Genomic DNA, 12774 nt, shown 5'->3' with positions numbered 1-12774 from the left:
CCTGCTGCTGCTGTGGAGGAAAGCCCCAGCCCCCGCCCCCACACCCCAGGGACCGCTCCACCTGCTTGCAGCTCGCCCTCCCCTTCCCACTGCCAGACAGGCAGATAGATGTGGGGTGTGGGGGGGGGTTAAAGGGCCTTAAATTGAAGTGGTGGGTTTAAAAACCCACCACTTCAATTCAGAGCCTCCATTTCATCTACACACACCCTTACACACCAACATGGCTACAACCTATACCTCTATATGCTATTCCTTCCAGTCTTCACAAGGCCTTAAGGATATTCCCATTTATTTTAGAGTTCCCTTTTCTGCTTTATCAACACTTTGCACTTGTGTGTCAAATAGATCATGAACCATACTTGCTATCTTTGTCTTTCCCTGTCTGTCACTATAATGTGGAAGCACTCTGCCTTCTAACCATTCCACAGAACAAAAACTATAATTACGTTTTAAATCTTTTAAAAAAACATTTGTGTAGGAGGTCCAGTGGATAAATGTACACTGCAGTCTAACTGGAATACCACTAGAGTTAAGAAGAGAAGCTAATGTTTTTCAGTGACACGAACCCAAGGTTAAGTTTTTAAACAAGTTTTTCAGCCCTAAGGGATAGATTGTATGCTATGCAAGGTATCAAAGGGTACAATTACTCTAACATATCTCTCTCACATATTTACTAAAGCTCATAATATAGACAATAATCACCTAAATGTCCAGCTTGTATCAGAAGTAGAAATTCTGGTTTACTAGGTTTCAAAATCATCTTAGATTTTTAGTAAGTAGAGTAAAAAAAGCAGATAAAAATTCTCTCATAGAATGAAGGCCCATGTCTTTTTTTCTTTTTTAGGAATGTTAATATACTCCAGTAATGTAATGCTTTGCTATGTAAAGAAACAATGGGATTTTTGGTGATATCTTTTATTGGACCACCTGCATAGCTGGAAAGATGTGTCAAACAAGGTTTCAGAAACAAGAGGTATCTTTACACATGCTCCAGGAGTGGGTGGCTCTCAGAAGCCACTTTAATTAAAGCACCTACAGTGTCTCTTATATTCAGCATCTCATGCTTCAAAATGGTGGCACAGGCACTTTAACTAAAGCTCATTTGACAAGCTTTAGTTAAAGCACCTGTGGGACACTAAATACATGAGACACTGAGGCTGATGGATTGTGCTAACTAGACTTCAGAAAAGCAGACTTCAACTCACTCATGGAAGTCGTGGGCAGGATCCCCTGCGAAGCCAGACTGAGGGGGAGAGGAGTCCAGGACAGCTGGCTGTACTTTAAAGAAGCCTTACTGAGAGTGCAGGAACAAACCATCCTGATGCGCAAGAAAACTAGCAAGTATGGCAGAAAACCAGCTTGGCTTAGCAGGGAAATCTGTAGTAAATGAAATCACAAAAAGGCAGCTTATAAGAAGTGGAAACTTGAAGAAATAACTAAGAAAAAATATAAGAGCACTGCTTGGGCATGTAGGGATGAAGTTAGGAAGACAAAAGCACAATTGGATTTGCAGCTAGCAAGGAATGTGAAGGGTAATGAGAAGGGTTATTACAAGTATGTCAGTAACAAGAGGAGAATCAGGGAAAGGGTGAGTCCCTTACTGAATAGAGGAAGCAATCTTGTGACACAGGATGCAGAAAAGACTGAAGTGGTGCCCAATGCCTCTTTTGCCTCATTGAAGTTAGGAAGACAAAAGCACAATTGGATTTGCAGCTAGCAAGGAATGTGAAGGGTAATGAGAAGGGTTATTACAAGTATGTCAGTAACAAGAGGAGAATCAGGGAAAGGGTGAGTCCCTTACTGAATAGAGGAAGCAATCTTGTGACACAGGATGCAGAAAAGACTGAAGTGGTGCCCAATGCCTCTTTTGCCTCATTCTTCACAGGAAAGGTCAGCTCCCAAACTACTCCACCGGGCAGCACAGTTTGGGGAGGAGATGAGCAGCCCACAGTGGTGAAAGAACAGGTTAGGGACTACTTAGAAAAGCTGGACACGTACAAGTCCATAGGGCCAGATGGGATGCACCCAAGGGTGCTGAGGGAGTTAGCTGATGTGATTGCAGAGCCATTGGCCATCATCTTTGAAAACTCATGGTGATCAGGAGAGGTCCCCCATGATTGGAAAAGGGCAAACATGGTGCCCATATTTAAGAAAGGGGAAAAGGAGGATCCAAGAAACTACAGATTAGTCAGCCTCACTTCAGTCCCTGGAAAAATCATGGAGCAGATCCTCAAGAAATCCATTTCTAAGTACTTGGAGAAGAAGGTGATTAGGAATAGTCAGCATGGATTCACCAAAGGGCAAATCATGCCTGACCAACCTGACTGCCTTCTATGACAAGGTGACTGGCTCTGTAGATGCAGGGAGAACGGTGAATGTGGTGTACCTTGATTTTGGTCAAGGCTTTTGATACAGTCTCCCACAACACTCTTGCAGGCAAGCTAAGGAACTATGGGTAAGGTGAATAGAAAACTGGCATCAGGTACAGAGAGTAGTAATCAATGGTTCAATGTCTGGTTGGCAGCCGGTATCAAGTGGAGTCCTCCAGGGACTGGTCCTGGGGCCGGTTTTGTTCAATGTCTTCATCAATGACCTGGAAGATGGCACAGAGTGCACCCTCAGCAAGTTTGCAGATGAAACCAAGCTGGGGGGAATAGTAGATACACTGCAATGTACAGCTAGGATTCAGAGTGACCTAGACAAATTGGAGGACTGGGCCAAAAGGAATCTCATGAGGTTTAACAAAGATAAGTGTAAAGTCCTGCACTTAGGACGGAACAATCCCATGTGCCACAATGGGCTGGGGGCTGACTGGCTGGGGAGCAGAAAAGGACCTGGGGGTTACAGTGGACAATAAGCTGAATAGGAGCCAGCGGTGTGCCCTAGTTGCCAAGAAGGCTAATGGCATCTTGGGCTGCATTGGTAGGTATGCTGCCAGCAGGTCAAGGGCAGTAATTATTCCCCCCTATTTAGCACTGGTGAGGCCACATCTGGAGTACTGTGTTCAGTTTTGAGGCCCCACTAAAAAAAGGATGTGGACAAATTGAAGCAAGTCCAGCAGAGGGCAACAAAAATGGTGAGGGGGCTGGGGGACATGACTTACGAAGAAAAACTGGGGGAACTAGGCTTATATAGTCTAGAGAAGAGGAGACTGAGAGGAGACTTAATAGCAGTCTTCAATAACCCAAAGGGCGGTTCGAAAGAGGATGACACCAGGCTATTCTTAGTAGTGTTAGATGACAGAACAAGAAGCAACCGTTTTAAGTTGCAGGAGGGAAGTTTAGGTTCGATATTTGGAAGAATTTTCTCACTAGTAGGGTGAGAAACAATGGAACAGGTTACCCAGAAAGGTGGTGAAAGATCCATCTTTGGGGGTTTTCAAACCCAGCTAGACAAAGCTTTGGCTGAGATGATCTAGTTGGGGATGGTCCTGCTTTGAGGAGGGGTTTGGACTAGATGACTTCCTGAGGTCCCTTCGTTGCATTGTAATTGGAGCAGGTGTCCTGCACATCTACAGGCACCCAAAGTGCCATTCTTCAAGTCACCCTTGCTTTTCCCATATTTCCTGGACCATCATGGCTACAATAACACTCAACTTTAATATGCTGACCTTAATATGTCTTTAATATCTGCTCTTTTACTGTGATTACTAAAAATGTAAGATGTGTTTGAAACCAATTAAAACTAGGATTTTAACTTCTGATACAAAGTGTACATTTTGATGATTAGTGTCCATATAAAGTGTTGGTTGCTTACTCAGATGCATAATAGATAAATACATATTTGCTTAGCTACATAATAGTGTCAGTCCCAATTTGTTATCTGTTGCTTACTTCATCTGTTTTTTATTTTGTTATCTATCCATCCATCCATCTGTTTATCATCATCTTACTTTATCATCTTTGTTATTTATTGCTTAGTTTGTAATAAACATCAATTATCTGCATAGAGATTAAGTACAATTATGTACTTGATGACCAGGGATCCCAGAAATCCATTTGCCACAGAAAAACATGGAAAAATGTGCAATTTGAATTTTTACAGAGAATCTTTAGAATCACCAAGGGAAAAAAAACCCCAAAACTTAGAAATTAGCGGGCGCATCTATATGAACGCCTGACTACACAGTTGTTACTTGCTTTGGCAAGTACTAAATGACAGCACAGTAACCACCGGTACCGTGCAGTCCCAGCAGTGGACACACCATTTCCAATCCTATTGCGCGGTGATGTCTGTGTCAAGGTTCACACCCACCAACGCTACTTCACCATAGCTCATCGCTATAGTGATGTAGCATCTCATGTAGACACACCCACTGAGTAGTTCTTCTGGCCACTAAAGCAGCCAGTTGAGGGGGGAGAAGCCAACACACATGGAAGCAGCCAAGATGGCAGCCCTCCCCAGTCTCCCTTCACTTCTGATTGGCCAAGAGGGCTGCTTGTTATGTGGCCCTGCCCCTCTCTGCCAATCAGCAGTAAGAAATGGGGCCACATGAACAGCAGACCTCTCAGCCAATCAGTGGTGAGGGGTGAGGCTGTGAATAGGGCCCCATGGCCAAATCTTCATTGAAAAATGAGGATTTTAATGGGTTTTTTAATCGGAGAATTTTGGGGCTTTTTAGTACAGAAAACTAGGACCTCTGTTGATGACCCTGACTAGGAACCTTCAGATTTAAAGCCAGTCCCGTCTTGTCCTGTCATTTCCAAGGCTACTCTTAATGGCAAAAGGCCTTTGAAAAACAAGGTAAGGAGGATTAGTGAAGCATGCAAAGCTTAGCACACACTTTTCCTCTAGTGAATGAGCATTGTTTACACTAAGTTCCAGCAGGTATAAAAGCCAGATAAGTGAATAGACTTTTTTCAATCCTTTTTTCCAAAGTTATGAACTTAAATGAAGTACACTGTAAATTTGTTACCATCAGAAGTTACTGTCAGAATGGAATGAGCTAACTAGGGTGCTATTTCCTACTTGTCTTGCTGTCAGAAATTACTAAAATCCACTCTTTATTTGCTACTCACTATAAGATTCTCAGAAGCTGGCAATTTTATGGAGTGTGACCCAGAGATATATATGAAACAGCTAGAGTAAATCTGCAGCTACTTGCTCATACAACTACTGATCAGGATTTGAAATACTTTCATTGGGTAAGACCGAGGGCTAAAACAGGACAGAGCTAACTTACATTTCTTTTACATAGGGCTGGTACTTGTTTAGGTCTTAGGTAAGTACACCCTGATGCTGCTTCCAGTGAAATGATTGGAAACAGTCTCATTGATTTCAATGAGGAAATGAATTAAGTTTTTAATTCTCTAAAAGTATCCCTCTCATGTTCTGTGAGGCCCTTGATTAGCACCTAAAATGTTTACTCCTAAACATTCCAAACATTGTAGCAATTGAAGAGAATTGTATGCTAGCTATGTACTAGAATGTAGAAGTATGGGCAGGCCATACTAACAGCTGCAGAGTGTCTCTTCCAGAGAACTTTGAACGTGTGCTGACTTCCATATCAGCATCAAGAAGGAAGACAGCAGTACAAATCCTTACACATCTGACTAAAATGTGCATTACATAGTTGTAGTAGTGGAATCATGTATTATATTTTTATTTATATTAGGTCAAGGTCAAAGGCTTGCCCAAACCTAGCAGCCAATCGGGTTAATGTCATTAAGGCAAATCAGTTTCTGTAGCCATCAAGGAGCAACGTGGTTAGCACTATGCTTGTCTGCCTCTGACTCTCAAGCTTTAGGGCATCTTTACATGTGCTCCAGGGGTAGGTGGGGAGGGCACTTTAATTGCGGCAGCTCCAAGAACTACTCTTATTAAAACACCCGCAAATTCTCATATCTTCAGCATCCTAGGCTTCAAAATGGCAGCAGACGCACTTGAACTAAAACTTGTTTGATGAGCTTTAGTTAATGTGTCCCCACTGCCATTTTGACGCACAGGGACATTGAATCCATGAGATGCACAGGTTGCTGGAGTACACTAATTAGCATGCTCCAGCAGACTCAATTAGTCGAGTCTGCTCTGACATGCTGTAATTACAAGCACATCAGAGCAGCACCCTGCACATCTACAGGCACCCTTAATGACAAGATATTCATTTACAGTCACATTGAGGAAGGCCAGGAGCCGTGTAGCTTTGAGCTGCCTAACAAACACTTAATTTAGTTTCAGGTGTTAATGTGTGAACAATCCATGTTTTAAGAGCTCCCAGAGTGTCCCAAATGTACCATGTAACAAGGCCCTCATATATCTAACTATAAATATGTCTCTTACATAACTAGGTGCCCACAGTATGCCTATACTAATGACAAAAGTGTGACTACACCTCATTTAGACAACCTGAATTAGCTTGCTTGGGTTCCAGGTAATATGACAGCCAAAGCAGCATGGGTTTCAGCACTGACAGCAAAACTCAGGAACCTGGAGAATTATTCAGGCAGATAACTAACACTAAGTTCCTTGCTGCCATAGGTACACTGCTGTCAGTTTAAAGCAAGCTAACTTAAAGCAAGCTTGAATAGGTCTGAAAAGCTGCAATCAAGGTTTTGGTTTCAGTGTAAACACATAGTAAGTCTCACTGATATCACTAGGACTTAGGCTGGTCAACTCATTTTTGCAATGTAAATCAAAATACTAGGTCAATTCAGCTTTATAATTTTTTACCCAAGGCTTTATTTTTATTTTCTGTGATGATTCTGTATCATCTATAAGTATAATTCAAGTAGGAACCTTTCCCATTACCTGTTCCACTCTCAGATACATACATTCATGACCCCATCCCTTCTCTAGGCCTCTTATCTAGGCCTCTACAAACTCAGTTAAAGGTCTAAGTCCTTCTAAACTATAATTGAAGTGTGGTAGCCTTACTCTGTACTGTTCTGGCAAAACAAAGGAGATTCACTAGAAAAAGTATTATCTAAAGAGTAGAATGAATGATGGAAGCTTTGGCATCAGAGGAGGGAACTTAAGATCAAGAAGTGAATTTGGTAAATGGAGAGAGGTAGTCATCCATTTTCATAGATTCATAGATGTTAGCATCAGAAGGGACCTCAATAGATCGAGTCCAACCCCTGCATAGGCAAGAAAGAGTGCTGGGTTCAAATGACCCCAGCCAGATGCCTATCTAACCTCCTCTTGAAGACCCCCAGGGTAGGGGAGAGCACCACCTCCCTTGGGAGCCCATTCCAGACCTTGGCCACTCTAACTGTGAAGAAGTTCTTCCTAATGTCCAGTCTAAATCTGCTCTCTGCTAGCTTATGGCCATTATTTCTTGTAACCCCCAGGGGCGCCTTGGTGAGTACAGCCTCACCAATTCCCTTCTGCGCCCCCATGATGAATTTATAGGCAGCCACAAGATCGCCTCTCAACCTTCTCTTGCGGAGGCTGAAGAGGTCCAGGTGCCCTAGTCTCTCCTCATAGGGCCTGGCCTGCAAGCTCTTAACCATAAAAGTGGCCCTTCTCTGGACCCTCTCCAGGTTATCCACATCCTTCTTGAAGTGTGGCGGCCAAAACTGCATGCAGTACTCCAACTGCGGTCTGACCAGTGCCCGATAGAGGGGAAGTATCACTTCCTTGGTTCTGTTTGTCATGCATCTGCTAATGCATGATAAAGTGCAGTTAGCTTTGCTGATGACTTTTGTCACACTACCGACTCATGTTCATCTTGGAGTCCACTAGGACTCCAAGATCCCTTTCCGCTTCTGTGCTACCGAGCAGGTCATTTCCTAGGCAGTAGGTGTGCTGGACATTTTTCCTCCCTAGGTGCAGCACTTTGCATTTCTCCTTGCTCCCTCATCCAAGTCACTGATGAAGACATTGAAGAGTATCGGTCCAAGGACCGAGCCCTGCGGGACCCCACTGCCCACGCCCTTTCAGGTTGATACCGACCCATCCACCGTCACTCTCTGGGTATGACTCTCTAGCCAATTTGCCACCCACCGGACTGTGTAATCATCCAAGTCACAGCCTCTTAATTTGTTCACCAGTATGGGGTGGGATACCGCACCGAAGGCCTTCCTGAAGTCTAAGTAAACGATGTCTACCCTTACTCCTGCGTCCAGGTGTTTTGTAACCTGGTCATAAAAAGAGACTAAATTAGTCAGGCATGATCTACCTGCTATGAACCCGTGCTGGTTTCCCCTCAGCGTAATTTTTCCTGCTGGGCTCTCACATATATGAGCCTTAATAATCTTTTCAAAGACTTTGCCAAGGACAGAGGTGAGACTGACTGGCCTATAGTTGCCTGGATCCTCCTTCCTCCCCTTCTTGAGAATAGGGACCACATTGGCTCTTTTCCAGTCCTCCGGGACCTGGCCTGTGCACTCTACAATAGTGTGTGACCTGGTCTATAAAGTATATAAAGTATTGTCTACTACAATAGTGACCATTAGGGCTGTGCAAAATTTGGGCAGCCATTTCATTTTGGAGGTGTTTCGGCCCGTTTCAGTGCCCAAAATACCGAATCTAAAACAAAACGGAAGGCTCTGAAACTAAACGAAACCATCCAAAATGTTTTGGAAATGTTTCAGATGTTTCGGAGGTGTCCCCTGGGAATAATCCAGCCGGCCCTTCTTTTAAGGTGCTGGGGGGCGGGGGCCAGAGGGAGGAGGAGCCCAGCCAGGGCAGCCATGGGGGCTTCTCCCGTGGCACCCCCCGCCGGGGCAGAGGCAGGCACAGCCAGAGGAGCTGTGGGAGAACATGCCACCACCCAGCTGTGCCTGCCTCTCCCCAGCCAAACTGAATCTCTGAGTTGGTGCCAAAACTCTGAAACAGGTTCGGCCAATTTGAAACGGAACAATGAGCTGAAACACCAAAACAAATCACTGTCCTCTGAAACGGCCGAATCCAAAACCGAAACAAAACACAGAAGTTTCACACAGCCCTAGTGGCCATTCATTTTAAAAAGGGAGATATACCAGAATGAGGAAGCTAGTTAAATGGAAGTTAAAAGGGGCCCCTAAGGAGGTGAAGAACTTGCAAGCAGCATGGGAACTGCTTAAGAACACCATATTGGATTAACAGAGAAAATGTGTACCGCAAATGAAAAAAAATATGGAAAGTAGACCAAAAGAAAGCCATCATGGTTTAATGGCAGAGTTGCAGAGTCAATCAATAGAAAGAAAAAGCATCTTTTAAAAGGTGGAAAACAAATCCTAATGTGGAAAACAAGAAAGAGCAGAAATTCTGGCAAATCAAATGTAAAACCATAAGACAAACTAAGAAAGAAGCTGAGGAGAAACTTGCTAGAGACCTAAAAGGTTACAATAAAAAAATCTTTAAGTATATTAGAAGCCAAAGGCCTGCCAGGGAGTCAGCTGGACCTTTGTATGAACAGGGTCTAAAAGGGGTGCTAAAGGATAACAGGGCCATTGCCAAGAAACTAAATGCATTCTTTGCATCTGTCTTTACTGTGGGAGACTTTAGGGAGATTCCCTCTCCAGATCCACTCCTCTCTAAAGACAAGTTGTTGGAGCTGATTCAAATTGAGATTTCAATAGATGAGGTCATAGAGGAAACTGATAAACTAAACAGTAGCACATCACCAGGACCTGATGGCATTCACTTTAGGGTCCTGAAGGAGCTCAGACAAGAAATTGCAGAACTTCTAACTGTAATCTGCAACCTATCACTAAAAACAGCTTTGGTGCCAAAGGACTGGAGGACTGCAAATGTAACTCCCATATTTTAAAAAGGCTCTAGAGAGGACCCATGGAACTGCAGGCTGGTGAGCTTAACTTCTGTTCCTGGAAAACTTATAGAAACAATAATAAGAAAAAGAACTGTTCAACATGTGGATGAACAAGACTTGCTGGGAGGAGTCAGCATGGTTTTGTCAAAGAGAAATCATGCCTTGCCCAGTTATTTGAGGGTGTCAATAAGCAGGTGGTCAGGGTGATCCAAATGACATACTGTATCTGAACTTCCAAGAAAAGCTTTTGACAAAGTCCCCCTTCAGAACATCTTAAGGAAGTTAGGTAGTCACAGGATTACAGGGAAGGTCTATTTCTGGATTAGAAATTAGTTTAAAAATAGAAAACAAGGGGTGAATATAAATGGTCAGTTTTCAGCATGGAAAGATGTAAATAGTGGGATCCCCCAGGGATCTGTGTTGGGACTAGTATGGTCTAACATATTCATAAATGATGTGGAAAAGGGGGTGGGTACTGAAGAGGCCAAATTTGCAGATGACGAAAAATTATTCAAAGTGGTAAAGATTAAGGCAGACTGAGAGGAACTACAGGATCTGACACTATTGAGTGAATGGGAAACTAAATGGCAGTGACATTCAGTGTAGGTAAGTGTAAAGTGATGAGCATGGGAAAAATAACCCAAACTATACCTACACTATGATGGGTTCTACATTAGCTGTTACAACGCAGGGAAGAGATCTGGAGTCATTGCAGAGAGTTTGCTAAAAATACCAGCTCAGCTGTCAAAAAAGGCAAACAAAATGTAAGAAATTATTAAGAAGGGAATTGTAAACTAAACAAAAAGCATTATTATGCCCATTTATAAATCCATGGTGCATCTACACCTTAAGCACTGTGCCCGGTTTTGGCCCCCACACTTCAAAAAGGATACAGAAAAACTAGAGATGGTATCAACAACGGCCACAGGGATCATTACTGGTAGAGAGGGGCTTCCATATGAGGGAAGACCAGAAAGGCTAGGCCTATTCAGTTGAGGGAGGACATGATAAGGGTTTACAAATATAGTAAAGAGAAAGTAAATGGGAATTTATTATTTACTATCTCTCACAACAGAAGAACTATGGGTCATAAAGGGAGCTAGTAGGTAGTAAGTTTAAAAGTAATGAAGGGAAGTTCTTTTTTCACACAGCTTGTAAAGTATGGAACTCATTGCCACAAGATATTGTGGAAGTTCACAGTTTAACTAGATTTAAAAAGGGATTGGACAAATTACTGGAAGAAAGGTACATCTGTAGCTATTGAGCATGGGAATTAGGGGTACAACCTCTGAATCAAAATTTCCTAGACTTTAAGTGCTGGAGGCTGCAAGTGAGAGAGAAAGACTAGGAAAACCCCAGTCATATCCTGTTCATGCTCCCTTTCAGCATCCACTCTCTACCAGTGTGTGAAATAGGATATTGGGCAAGAAGGACCTATTATCTGACCTAGTAAAAGACAATTGTTATGTTCTTGTGTTCAGTCACGCACCTTTACTCACCTATCACCTAATTTCTTTGACGAGCTTCTCAGTCTTATGTTGCGCACATTTGCACATATGCATTATTAGAGAGAAGTAAAATAGCATCAAGAGCCAAAAAAGAGTATAAAACCAAATAACCTCCTCAGAGTATTAAAAAGCTACTGATAGATTTCAGACCACCCTCAATCGACTCAAGTATTTTTCTTACCAATTAATTCTGCTACTATGCTTTGGAAAATCTGACAAAACATCAATAATTAGATGCCAGCCACTACCACTGAAAGCTGTGTGAAACTTGGCGATTTCACCTTTCAGGAGTGTAGACAAATATTTTGTTTGGTATTAATCCACAAGCATTCCCTCCCCTACCAGTTTTAGTATAAGCTTTGGATTTGAATAATTCCAAACAGGCAAAGGAAAATTAAGTCAATATCTCTACATTTTACATTCTTTCCCATAATGACCACACAAAACTGCTAATTTTGCGCAAAAGTTATGTAAACCTTAAGTAATCTATCCTGGCCTGAGTCCGATGTTCAATTTTGGAATGAAACCAAGCAAGCCTTGTATAGTTAGTATAGACGAACACCTATCTAGCCACAAAAAAACAAGGTGCACAGAGTCAGTGTTGCTAGCTGTTTTTATCACCATCTCTACTCTTATTTTACATTTTGTGAAGTCCTACAAGAATGTATATTTATAGTGCTATATAAAAGCCCAATATGAATAATACTAATTGCTTTTGTTTTAAATCCTGCCAAGATTTTATATCATTTTAGCTGCCTGTTCTGCTTCCATCCACTACTAAATATCCTGGGATTCCAGTTCATTATGACACACCATTGCTTCTGTGGGCCCAATTCTGATCTCATGCTCGTGTAAATCAGAAGTAACTTAAGGGAAGTTGCCCCAGGTATCACTTAAGAATCCAGTGTCCCTAGAGCACAAAAAACCAACCAAAACACCGAAATGTTGAGTTGTATTAGCATTTCAACTGCAAACATATTCATTTTGTAATTTTATGAAATAAAATTTTAAAAAGAAGAAAGTCACTCTTTGAATCCATACAACTAGGTATTATGAGGAGGGAGGAGATAGGAGGATGAATGGGGTAAAAGAAAGATGAGGAGATGGCAAAGACATTGGGTTAAGATATGGAACAGGTAGAAAATGCAGATGTGAAAGAGGATGTGAAAGTGGAAGGAGGAAAAAGGATCAGATGATTATAAATGGAACTACAGAAGGAAATGGGGATACTGAGGATAGGAAGATGGGGAGGACAAGAGGGATGAGAAGGAAGTGGGAAAAGAAGACATTCCAAACAGATGAGACTTGGAAGGAGTAGGACTGGAACTGGGTAACAGAACATACATAAAGTTGGGTAAAGCTAGAGAAAGTAATGAGTAGGAAAAAGACAGGGATAGGAGTGTTCAGAAGCTGTGGATGGGATTTGGTACAGGCATGTCACATCATATGCGCATTTAACTTGTACAAATTCAACTATACGCAGGTGGGAAGGTGGGGCGGGGCTTGAGTCTGCACGCGGCGCTGCCGCTTACCTGGAGGCCCGGCCACCACCACACTGCCAGCGGTGACCTG

The 12774-nt window shown here is 42.6% G+C and overlaps 1 protein-coding gene across 5 annotated transcripts in view; it reads right to left on the bottom strand.

Moving 5' to 3' along the window:
- ADAMTS19 (ADAM metallopeptidase with thrombospondin type 1 motif 19) overlaps positions 1-12774 on the bottom strand; it is a 271308-nt gene that overhangs the window by 255870 nt on the left and 2664 nt on the right. The gene's annotated exons all lie outside the window — the stretch shown is intronic.

Source organism: Alligator sinensis, unplaced genomic scaffold (assembly GCF_000455745.1).
Source record: "Alligator sinensis unplaced genomic scaffold, ASM45574v1 scaffold1001_1, whole genome shotgun sequence".
In the NCBI taxonomy this organism is placed as follows: domain Eukaryota; kingdom Metazoa; phylum Chordata; order Crocodylia; family Alligatoridae; genus Alligator; species Alligator sinensis.
The sequence above is the reverse complement of the archived record's forward strand: the minus strand, read 5'-3'. Positions and strand labels throughout refer to the sequence as shown.